The sequence below is a fragment of the Rutidosis leptorrhynchoides genome, chromosome 3 (assembly GCF_046630445.1).
Source record: "Rutidosis leptorrhynchoides isolate AG116_Rl617_1_P2 chromosome 3, CSIRO_AGI_Rlap_v1, whole genome shotgun sequence".
Lineage (NCBI taxonomy): Eukaryota > Viridiplantae > Streptophyta > Magnoliopsida > Asterales > Asteraceae > Rutidosis > Rutidosis leptorrhynchoides.
The window spans coordinates 395,518,182-395,530,912 of record NC_092335.1 but is presented as its reverse complement, the minus strand read 5'-3'; positions in this window follow the sequence as shown (position 1 = coordinate 395,530,912).

The following is a 12,731-nucleotide window of genomic DNA, read 5'->3' as shown; positions in this document are numbered from 1 at the left end:
GTTTGATAAGCTTTATATGAACTTTTGGTGCATCAAATGCTATGAATTGTTGTTGATAAGTGTTTAGTTGCAATGTGTGTTTGATTACCTTCAAAACGGCATATCACATGTGTGAATTGGATTCCCGAAACTTAAAATGCATTTGATGAGCTTGAAACTTTGAAAATGGATTCTTAATGATCACTTGATGGAAAATCGGTTATTGAAATTGATGAATTGCTTGATGAAATGTGCTTAGTTGTTTTCCTTGTCAAATTACCTTTCTAATGATATAGGTTATGCGTTTTAAGTGTTTTCGGTGCATGAAATATGTTAAAATGAGTTTTGGTTCGTTACTTAAGTTATTTTTCTGCAATCAGCAATTCCCCAGGTTATGCGCGCCGCGCGTGCACCTGCGCGCCGCGCAAATCAGAAAAACCAAATAAATGGTTCCCTTGGTCGAGTTCTGACCTGGTATTGCACATGGGTGCGCGCCGCGCAACCCATTGCGCACCGCGCAAATGGCCCAGGCCAACTTTCTTGTCTTTAAACGCTCCCAAAATGTTTCCCGCTTAACCGTAACTCCGATTAACATGAAACTTGACTATTATGCTCGTATATGACTTCTCATCATGAGAAAATTGTCGGACACCCGACCCGACCCTGTTGACTTTGACTTTGACCAAGTTTGACTTTTAGTCAAACTTAACCAAACGATTATACAATCGTTCTAACATACTTAACTACTTGTATCGTGCATGAAACTTGACAAATTGATTCACATGCTATATTAATCGAGTCATAACGAGCCATAGGACTAATTGAACATCTTTGACCGTTTGTGTTTACCGTTATTGATACAACCTATATGTTTAGGTCAAGACTAGCATTGTTCTTTGCACGTTTACTTGTTGAAGTACTATTTCACTCTTGCAATCAAAGGTGAGATCATAGTCCCACTTTTACTCTTTTTGAACTTATATTTGGGATGAGAAAACATAAACGATTCTTTTGAACTAAGTGAACACAAGAACGGGAAAACAAACATTCTACATACGAGTTTAGAACAAAAAGCCTCAATTCGATTATCATTAGTTACACTTGACGGGTGTAAGCGAGAACTTATGTTATATGGCCATATGGGTTGACAACCCTCATCTTTGACGGTTCGCTACCGTCTACGGATGAAATATATTTTCGAGAATCAGTGTTTGTTCTAGCACTATGGATGGGGTATACAATGGATGGAATGTTAAGCTTTGATAATTGGGTGCTCGTGAATATTAACTTTTAGAATGTGTTACTATTATTTCAACTTTGCAAACCTTGTGGTTCGACTTACTTACTTTTACTCACTTACTTACTTAAACCTATGATTTCACCAACGTTTTCGTTGACAGATTTCTATGTTTTTCTCAGGTCTTACACGATATGTGAAACATGCTTCCGTTCACTATTTGATACTTGCATTGGATGTCGAGTATACATGCATTACTTGGAGCGTCTTTGACTTTACTTTAAACCGTGTCGCCTAGATTTCAAATGTACTTATAACCTTGTAACTTAACTTTTGGTTGAACAATTCTTGTAAACTTTGGGAACAATCTTTATTTTGAAATGAAGGCGACATATTTTGGTCAAACTTTGTCTTAAAGACTTATGACCATGCAATGGGACCTACGTAGACGACGCCGTCACTTGACGATTTGTCGGGGTTGCTACAAGTGGTATCAGAGCATTGGTTGTAGGGATTTAGAGTTCATTTGTGTCCACCCCGAGTCATAGGGTACATAGGTGAATCTAGACTACAACCGGCATATAGACTAAAGTAGGAATTACTTGACTATTTGTGCATTTATACTCGAACTCTTCTATCATATCTAACTCGTATTCGATCTTGATCTTACGTTGATAAATTTTGTTGATGCGCCACCTTGACTTTATGAAGTAATGTTAAATGCACATGAGAATCAGGGTAATATAATTTCCGGGATTATATTACGGTGATTCACATGGACGTTCCGACACTATGACATAGAGAATTTAAGGCGAGTCAAGGAAAATTTTCTCTTTATCCTTATTCCATACTCCGGTTAGTATTGTTGAAAATACTAACCAACGATATTCTTGTGTCATGAAGGAACAATGGCTCACCAAGGTCAACACAATACTCCTCTCGAAACTCTAGAACAAGCTCTTCAACGAATGATAACCACCGCCGTGGGTACGGCCGTGGCCGATCACTTTTCTAACAACAACAATCATGGAGCCGGTAATTCAATCGAAGGTTGCTCCTACAAGAACTTCATGAAGTACAATCCTCCCACTTTCGATGGAACCGGGGGACCGGTTACTCTCACCCGATGGTTTGAACAAATGGAGACCGTTTTTAACACAAGCGGTTGTCGAGACCAAGATAAGGTCAAGTTTTCCACCCTCACTTTCACCGGTATTGCTCTCTCATGGTGGAACACGTATGTACAATTAGTGGGAAGCGATGAAGCCCACACACTCTCTTGGACCGAATTAAGAGAAAGAATGATCACCGAATACTTCCCGCGCGACGAGACTCGGAGGCTCGAACAGGGTCTAAGGAATTTAAAAACGGTCGGGAATGACCTCGGAACTTATAATCAACAGTTCACCGAACTAGTCTCAATGTGTCCAAATCTCATGACTTCCGAATCCCTAATAGTCGAACTTTACATGGATGGCCTCCCTAAGAGCATTCAACACGGGGTAATGGCATCCCAACCCACTAACCTACAAGAGGCTTTAACCAAGGCCCGCCAAACTTTAGAAACGGCGAATGAAATGGAAGCACCGGCACCAATGGTCGAGAACCACCCGAGTAACAACAAAAGAACATGGGAAGCCCCCCAATCGAGTAACTACAACAACAACTTTGCCAAGGAACCTCTCACCCCCGTCGGCAAGAAAAGTTATGCCGGGACACGACCTTTTTGCAACAAATGCCACAAGCATCATTTTGGTGAATGTGGCAAGCTAATTTGCCATCGGTGCCAAGGTAGTGGTCATATTGCCAAGTATTGTGGAAGTACCGCCCCCGTCACTCAAAAGGGGCCCGACGCACCAAAGCCGAGTATTTGCTACAAATGTGGCCAATCGGGTCATTTTAGGAATGAATGCCCAAAGAATAAAGCAAAAACCAACGCGCGCCGTTGAACTTACAACATCGACACCTAGGATGCCCGAGACGATGATGGACTAGTCACGGGTACGTTTCTTCACAACAAACCGTATATTTCATACTTATTCGATTCGAGTACCGTTAGACGTTTTATAACCAAGGATTTGACTCGTGCTCTTTATATTCCACCTTTTTCCCCTAGACACTACTTAGGCAATTTAAGTGACCAACGGAAAATATTGTGTGCCTATAAATTTTATTGGAGGATATACGTTAAGACTTTTGACTTGACACCTATAGAACTAGGGAGCTATGTTTCCCCATCATCTTGTATAGATTATTGTGAACTGAGTAATTTTCGGTTGGAAACCGATACCCTCTCCCTCGCATCCATGACCTCATGATTTCTTGCATGAATCCCGTGTGTATTCCAAAACGACCTCCGTTCCGGTTATCACCAATTGGGGGTTAAGGGAGACGATGTCTCCTAAGCCATCTTCCGAACTCGCAACGTTAGTTGTAAATCTCTCTTAGTACCGTTTGATTTATTTAGGACTCCGTCCGTATTCATGAACCTCCTAAACCACGTATGCAACTTATCTAGACAAATCTGTTATCGTATTTATGGATGACATCTTAACTTATTTAAGTAAAGAAGGAAAACGAACAACATCACCATCTTACGCTCGAACTTTTGAGAAAAGAGCAACTCTATACCAAATTCTCCGAGTGAGAATTTCTGTTGAACGAAGTCCAATTTTCTAGACCATGATGTTAATGGTCAAGGCATTACAATCAATCTCGAAATCAAGCCACATGTAATCAGGAAACTCTACCAACTCGGACTTGTAAAAAAAAAAAAAAAAAAAAAAAAAAAAAAAAAAAATCTTAGATCTCGTCTGTTATTACCAAAGATTCATTTCTGACTTTTCTCGTGTTACCCGACTTTTAAACTCGTTAACTCACTAAGGGAAAACTTTAAACCTCTCCGTGTTCGAACCTTGAGCGTGATTCTTCACACCAACATTTCTAGTTAAAATCGTATAGCAACAGATGGAACTCAAACATGGAAATATTTCTACATGAACGCCGAAAGGCATACTCTCTCGACTCAAAACTTAACGTAACTAAAATTCGTTATTTTGCACGAAGAATTCGAATACTAAACTGTAGATCCGATCAACTTTCTCGTCATCACGTACCACACACATACCTCTGTTATTTCACCGTTACTGTCTGATATTACTGGAATTTAAGATAACACACAATCCAACGATACTTCACTCTTCTTTGACTTAACGCCCTTGTGTTCCTGATAATCGGTCAACTATTGTTCAACCCCGAACTATACAACTACGTGTACTACCTCGTTTCTCTTTCAGACTTCAACTTTTGACAACTAGAGGCACGTTATGGCAACCTCGAGATGTAAGCTCATCCTATTCTAGGTCCTCATTTCACTCCTATCTTTATCGCTCGCATTTCCGTTTAAGGAAACTCCTTGTAACATTTCTCCATGGATAGAGAAACTCCTTATATTACATTAGTATTCGCCACGAGGGTGAATAGTCCTAACGAACATTTTTCGAACCCTAACTGACTTGTTCAAACATATCTTAAGAGATTCTACACCAACACGGTGTATCTTTGTCATTTATCCTGTATCGAAATACTCGTTTCACTTCTAGTGTTACAAGAAACCTTGGGAACCCGCTTAGACATGAGTACCGCGTACCACCCACAAACTGACGAACCGAGCAAACGAACGATTTACGTCTTGGAAAGACATGTCACAAACTCGTATTGTCACCTTTAGTAGATCACTCTTACAACAGTAGTTACCACTCGTGTGTTCACGCACACTTTCCGAAACCCTATATGACCGCTAATGTCATACCCCTGTTCATTTAACCAAAGCATCAACCACCGAAATCTGAACTCCATCAAGAAACAACAATCGAGATCATTCAAATCCGAGGAGGGCTCGAGACGATCCGTAGTCGCCAAAAGAGTTATACCAAACTTAGATGAAAACCTCACAAATCCCAGTGTGTAACCGCGTAATATTGAGAAACCGCACCTTGGAAAGGTGTAATCCATTTTGGGAAATCGAGAAAGGCTATATCCGCAATATCGAACCTTTTGAAACCTTGGGGCGTATTGGAACCGCTTCCTACCGTTTAGAACTTCCGACTAAATTAAGTTTCCGTTTACCTTACATTTCGTGTAACAAACTTAGAAACGTGTCCTGTGGAACAGGAACGTGCAATCCTGCTAGATACACCAACTATCGATGACAAACTTCTCTTCATAGGAAAACCAGTTGAAACCGGGGATCGTAAAACCAAACCTTAATACAACGTAAAACCCTGACTATCCAAATTCATGAGAACACTCAAGGACGTACCTACACTTATTCATGTCATGAACAACGTAAAGTCTCGAGTAAGAGATATCGACTACTACTTCCAACTAAATTTCGGGACGAAATTTCTTTTGAGGTGTGGATAATGTAACATCCCGAGTTTTTCCGTTAAATTTATTTTAACACCGTCTTTTTTTTTTTTTTTTAAATAATATCTTTCGTCATTTAATTTGGCATCTTTCGTTAACTAACGTTCATAATATTCTCGTTATTTAATTATAACATCACTCGTTTACTCTAACGTTTTAAAATATTTCGTTTGGTTAATTCCCGCACCCGACAACAAACTCGAGGGACTAGTTTCGCCAAGGGAGCAAAGATGTGACTAGCTTTTGACTAGTCAACACCCACCTCCCCATTCCCTTCCATTTTCATTTTCATTTTCTTTTAACACTTTCAAGAATTCTCTCAAATCTTCAAACAAGAAATCATCATCCATTTTAAATCGATCAAGCTTCAATCCAAACAAATTACATATTTGGAATCCTTGCATCTTCCTCTTCGATTTCATACCAACCTCATCTCGTTTGGGTAACTTTCTAAAATCACTAGATTTTTGTGTTCTTGATGTTTTTAACTTATAAAGTTGTTAATTAGTGTCTATGGCTCAAGTCTAACATGAATATATGATTTATATGTTCGATTTCGTTATTTTCGATAACTAGCATAAACTTGAAAGTTTGGTGTGTTTGATTTATGATTTGGATGCTTAAATGTTGTTAATATGTTAAAGTGCAAGTATTAGATGTGTTCCTAGTGTCACTAGCTTCAATTTGATGTGTAGGTTGATTTGTAAAACTTCATAAACTTGATTAGTGATTTTGGTGATTTTGGATTAGGGTTTGATAAGCTTTATATGAACTTTTGGTGCATCAAATGCTATGAATTGTTGTTGATAAGTGTTTAGTTGCAATGTGTGTTTGATTACCTTCAAAACGGCATATCACATGTGTGAATTGGATTCCCGAAACTTAAAATGCATTTGATGAGCTTGAAACTTTGAAAATGGATTCTTAATGATCACTTGACGGAAAATCGGTTATTGAAATTGATGAATTGCTTGATGAAATGTGCTTAGTTGTTTTCCTTGTCAAATTACCTTTCTAATGATATAGGTTATGCGTTTTAAGTGTTTTCGGTGCATGAAATATGTTAAAATGAGTTTTAGTTCGTTACTTAAGTTATTTTTCTGCAATCAGCAATTCCCCAGGTTATGCGCGCCGCGCGTGCACCTGCGCGCCGCGCAAATCAGAAAAACCAAATAAATGGTTCCCTTGGTCGAGTTCTGACCTGGTATTGCACATGGGTGCGCGCCGCGCAACCCATTGCGCACCGCGCAAATGGCCCAGGCCAACTTTCTTGTCTTTAAACGCTACCAAAATGTTTCCCGCTTAACCGTAACTCCGATTAACATGAAACTTGACTATTATGCTCGTATATGACTTCTCATCATGAGAAAATTGTCGGACACCCGACCCGACCCTGTTGACTTTGACTTTGACCAAGTTTGACTTTTAGTCAAACTTAACCAAACGATTATACAATCGTTCTAACATACTTAACTACTTGTATCGTGCATGAAACTTGACAAATTGATTCACATGCTATATTAATCGAGTCGTAACGAGCCATAGGACTAATTGAACATCTTTGACCGTTTGTGTTTACCGTTATTGATACAACCTATATGTTTAGGTCAAGACTAGCATTGTTCTTTGCACGTTTACTTGTTGAAGTACTATTTCACTCTTGCAATCAAAGGTGAGATCATAGTCCCACTTTTACTCTTTTTGAACTTATATTTGGGATGAGAAAACATAAACGATTCTTTTGAACTAAGTGAACACAAGAACGGGAAAACAAACATTCTACATACGAGTTTAGAACAAAAAGCCTCAATTCGATTATCATTAGTTACACTTGACGGGTGTAAGCGAGAACTTATGTTATATGGCCATATGGGTTGACAACCCTCATCTTTGACGGTTCGCTACCGTCTACGGATGAAATATATTTTCGAGAATCAGTGTTTGTTCTAGCACTATGGATGGGGTATACAATGGATGGAATGTTAAGCTTTGATAATTGGGTGCTCGTGAATATTAACTTTTAGAATGTGTTACTATTATTTCAACTTTGCAAACCTTGTGGTTCGACTTACTTACTTTTACTCACTTACTTACTTAAACCTATGATTTCACCAACGTTTTCGTTGACAGATTTCTATGTTTTTCTCAGGTCTTACACGATATGTGAAACATGCTTCCGTTCACTATTTGATACTTGCATTGGATGTCGAGTATACATGCATTACTTGGAGCGTCTTTGACTTTACTTTAAACCATGTCGCCTAGATTTCAAATGTACTTATAACCTTGTAACTTAACTTTTGGTTGAACAATTCTTGTAAACTTTGGGAACAATCTTTATTTTGAAATGAAGGCGACATATTTTGGTCAAACTTTGTCTTAAAGACTTATGACCATGCAATGGGACCTACGTAGATGACGCCGTCACTTGACGAGACGTAGTAATCGGGGCAGATCACCGTATTTAATTAAAGAGGTCTTAATTTCCATAAATCCCGAAGAATCAGATTTTATAGATCTTCAAGATTTTCTTTAAATCCCTTAAATTCCGGAATTCAACCAAGGCAATGTCAAAATTTAAGACGCGCCTTATTTTCTAAATTCAAACCTGACTACGTCAAAAGTTAAAAACAAATCTTTGTTTCTCATTTCATCCTTTTGTGAATAGCTTCATTCGCACTCTTCGAATAATCGAATTATTTTTATCCATATTACTCAATGATGATAAAACTCAAGTTATCAACTCATATTCGTCAGGAAAACATATTTATTGTTAGCTATGACGACCTCACTCAAATTTCGGGACGAAATTTCTTTAACGGATAGGTACTGTGATGACCCGGAAATTTCTGATCAAATTTAAACTTTAATCTTTATATGTTTTCGACACGATAAGCAAAGTTTGTAATGTTGAAGTTTCATACACATTGAACTGTGTTTATGCATACATTTGACCTTTAAACTCATTATATAAATTCAGTAAACCTTTGACTATTCTCGACGATGCACGAACAATTGCTTATAAATAAATATGTACACATATGTAAATGTAATTACATATAATGATTTGAAATTATAAATTATAAGATAATAATTAGAATTAAATACGGAAAATAATATATAAGATAATAAATTTGTAAGTTTAAAATGAATCTGTATATATGTATATATTCAATACATAAATATTATTATATATATATTGTAATTAATAAATATTAAAGATTCAATATATTATAATATAATAAATTGTATTATATAAAAATTTAATTACAAGTTTGGATGTAATTGGTATATTAACATTATTATCAATACTTTCAGTATTATTATTATTTGTAAAATTAGATATGTATAAATTGTTATATTATTAATATTATTATGATTATTGTTATCATTATTTTTAATATCAATATTACTATATTATTATTATTATCCCTATTCTTAAAATTATAATTTTTATTATCATTAACAAGTATTATATTTATCATTACTATAATTAGATTATTTATCAATAATTATTATTAATATTATTATTAATAATTAGTATTAATATTAATAATGTATTTAGTTATATTAATTATTAATTAGATATATTATCAAAATGTATAAACCAGTTACATATATATCTCAAACTCAAACTGTAGGATTTATTTCCTATTGCTAATTGATACCCAGTACCAATCAAATGTACTACGCCAATAATCTGAGAGATATCCCTATCTACCTTTTTATTTTTTTTATTTTTTATTTTTTTTGTCTCTTCTCTTTGTTTGGGCAAAATCCTGTCGACATACTCACTTGTGTATGAATCAATTTTTTTTAATGCCTTCGATATTCTCCATCATTTATATCAAATATAGCTGTAAGAATCCATTCCTCTCTAATTAAATTAATCAGTATTTTTTTTCCAGTTCATCACCCCTGTTCTTCCATATTTTTTTTTTTTGCCTTATCACGAATTTGAATCCAATTTAAAAGTAATAATGCAATTCTGTTAGGATTGATGCGTTTAAACTATCTGCAAAAGCTCTTGTTCCAATTCTTCAAATCAAAATCGAATTTGAGAGTCAAAGTTCTTGAAATAAAAGTCAACCGTGAGTTCTTCGTTAAAATTCGAATCTGTTTTGATGATTCAAGTTCAATTTATGATTCCAATAGTTTCCATATAAGATTTGAAAACTATTTCGTGTTATACATTTCTTCTATAATACAATAAAAATCAAAAATCAAATTTTTTTTTTTTGTGTTTTCATTCGACGAGCAGCAGGAGCTGCTTTTCCATTTTTTTTTTATATATTTTTCTTTTGTTAATCTAATTAACCACTTATAACTAGTTTGGTATTAAATACTAATTCCTAAAATCAATTTATTTAAACGTTATTAAGATTGAAACGAGTTTGGAACGTTTGAGAATTGAAGGAGGAGAGAAAGAGGGATAAAATAAATGCAGGATAAATATAATTTGTTTCTGTATTATTTCGGAAAATGGGCACAGCCCAGCTGGTTAAAGGGAGTGACGGGTTAGCAAGAGGTTCTGGGTGCGAGTCCCTACTTGGGCGTTTTGCTATATTTTGAGCCTTTAAGGTAGTACTCAATTTCTTTTTATTAAAATTATTATTATTATTATCATTGCTAATATAAATTTTATTGTTATTATTATTATTGTTATTATTATTATTATTATTATTATTATTATTATTATTATTATTATTATTATTATTATTATTATTATTATTATTATTATTAGTGTTACAAATATTAGTATTTTTATTATTACTACTAATAAGTAATAGCTACCATTTATCACTATTATTATTACAATTAGAGTTATAACTAAAAAATATTGTTATTACTACTATTATTAATATATTTTATTAACTACTAATAGATGTATTATTATTATTATCATTATGTTAACATATATACTATGACTAACATTATTATCATTTAGATTAAGTAAAGTCATTAAGTATTGTTAACAATACTATTAGTAATCTTCATGTCAAATTAATTGAATACAACTTTTTATATATAGCAAGCATTATTATCTATAAAAAAATATACATATAAGTGTACTACATAAAAGTATAAATTAATTAGATTAACAATCTTTGTATAAATATCCTTATATAATAAATTAAGTATTTTTAATATATATATATATATATATATATATATATATATATATATATATATAACTAAATAGATAATAATCATTATCAAATAAATATACAAATTAATTACATAAAGTTATAATTATTCATTTACGAGTAAATGTTTTAATATATATATGAATGATATAGGTTCGTGAATCCGAGGCCAACCCTGCATTGTTCAGTTGTTCAATATAGTCATATGTATTTTTACTACAAAATACATTAGGTGAGTTTCATTTGCTCCCTTTTTACTCCTTACATTTTTGGGCTGAGAATACATGCAAATGCTTTATTAACTGTTTTACAATATTTATATGCGTGAGTTTCATTTGCCCTTTTTACTCTTTACATTTTTGGGCTGAGAATACATGCAAATGCTTTATTAACTGTTTTACAATAATTATATGCGTGAGTTTCATTAATCCCTTTTTAAATGCTTTTGCAATATATATTTTTGGGACTGAGAATACATGCGCTGCTTTTATAAATGCTTTACGAAATAGACACAAGTAATCGAAACTACATTCTATGGTTGGATTATCTAATCGAATATGCCCTTTTTATTAAGTCTGGTAATCTAAGAATTAGGGAACAGACACCCTAATTGACGCGAATCCTAAAGATAGATCTATCGGGCCCAACAAGCCCCATCCAAAGTACCGGATGTTTTAGTACTTCGAAATTTATATCATGTCTGAAGGAGGATCCCGGAATGATGGGGATATTCTTATATATGCATATTGTTAATGTCGGTTACCAGGTGTTCAATCCATATGAATGATATTTTTGTCTCTATGCATGGGACGTATGTTTATGAGAAATGGAAATCTGAAATCTTGTGGTCTATTAAAATGATGGAAACGATTGTTTAAGTTAAACTAATGAACTCACCAACCTTTTGGTTGACACTTTAAAGCATGTTTATTCTCAGGTACGAAAGAAATCTTCCGCTGTGTATTTGCTCATTTTATAGATATTACTTGGAGTCATTCATGGCATATTTCAAAGGACGTTGCATTCGAGTCATCGAGTTCATCAAGATTATTATCAAGTTAATTATAGTTGGATATATTATGAAATGGTATGCATGCCTGTCAACTTTCGATGTAATGAAAGTTTATCTTTTCAAAAACGAATGCAATGTTTGTAAAATGTATCATATAGAGGTCAAGTACCTCGCGATGTAATCAACTGTTGTGAATCGTTTATAATCGATATGGACTTCGTCCGGATGGATTAGGACGGGTCTTCACAGTAGGTACTACCAGAATTTAAACTTATAAAACACTAATATGAAGAAAAAGATTTTATAAATGAGTTCATATTATGCTACGAGATACTATTGACTACTCTTAATATTCTGTATGATTAACTTGTTTCATTTGACTATTTGAAGGAAATGGCACCGACTACTCGACACACCTTGAATATGAGCGAAGAGGAATTTCGTGCCTTTCTTGCTTCAAACATAGCCGCAGTACAGGCTGCCCTACGTACCAACAATAACCTTGGATCTAGTAGTACAGGAAATCGTGTAGGATACACCTACAAAGAATTCACTGCCTGCAAACCTTTGGAATTTGATGGAACCGAAGGACCGATCGGATTGAAACGGTGGACCGAGAAGGTCGAAGAGGACAAAGTGAAGTACTGAAGAGGACAAAGTGAAGTACGCTACGCATACCTTCACAGGTTCTGTGTTAACATGGTGGAATACCTATCTAGAGCAAGTGGGACAAGATGATGCTTACGCACTACCGTGGTCAGCATTCAAGCACTTGATGAACGAGAAGTACCGTCCCAGAACTGAGGTCAATAAGCTCAAGACAGAACTTAGAGGGTTACAAACCCAAGGATTTGATATTACCACGTACGAAAGACGATTCACAGAATTGTGCCTATTGTGTCCGGGAGCGTTCGAAGATGAGGAAGAG